Raw genomic sequence first — 856 nt, 5'->3', positions numbered from 1 at the left:
TTTATCCTGGCCAAACACTCATTATCTGGCGTTTATTCTAGCCATCCATTGTGAGTATAAAGTGATATATTTGTGTGGCTTTGATATATATTTCCTTAACAGCTAACGATGTTGAGATTCTTTTTATGTGGACATTGGCCATTTGTATTGCCATTTTTTTTAAAGTCAGGTTGTCTCTTTTTTACTATTAAATTATAAGTCTTGTTTAGATATTCTCAGTACAAGTCCCTTATCAGACACTTGATCTGCAAATATTTTCCCCTATTCTGTGTTATCTTTTCACTTAACAGTGTTCTTTGGAGAAAGTTTATTTTGATGTAATGGAACTTTTGATTTGTATCTAAGAAACCACTCCCTAGCCCACCATGACAATTTAGTTTTCTTCCAAAGAGTTTTAAAGTTTTAGCTCTTAGATTTAGGTCTTCAATCCATTGAGTTAGTTTTTGTCTATGGCATGAGGCTATGGATGGTGTAACTTTTAACATTTGCCCATTTCTTTGGGAATGAAGGATCAGCCTCACTAGTGGGCTGAAGTTCAGAGTTGTAGGAAGGACCCAACTGCACTTGCTGAGGTCTGATCATGCCAGAAAGTTAGGCAGGACTCAGTTGCACATAGCAAATTCTTACAATTAGGGTTTAGTACTACCTTAAGAGCAATAGGAGAGGATCAAATCTGTGTATTGGAGAAGACTCTGGCTATGGGGTGAGGTATTTGCATTAATTTTGAGGAGGTAACAGCAAATTTTTGGAGTGGGAAGAGAGCATGAAGAGAAGAAGAAAGATATGAAAGAAGATATGGAAATAGAATGGACAGGTGATTTGACTAGATGGCAAAGAATACAACCTTTGGTCAAAA

The sequence above is a fragment of the Sciurus vulgaris genome (assembly GCF_902686455.1).
Source record: "Sciurus vulgaris genome assembly, chromosome: 7".
Taxonomy (NCBI): domain Eukaryota; kingdom Metazoa; phylum Chordata; class Mammalia; order Rodentia; family Sciuridae; genus Sciurus; species Sciurus vulgaris.
Note: the sequence above shows the minus strand (reverse complement) of the source record.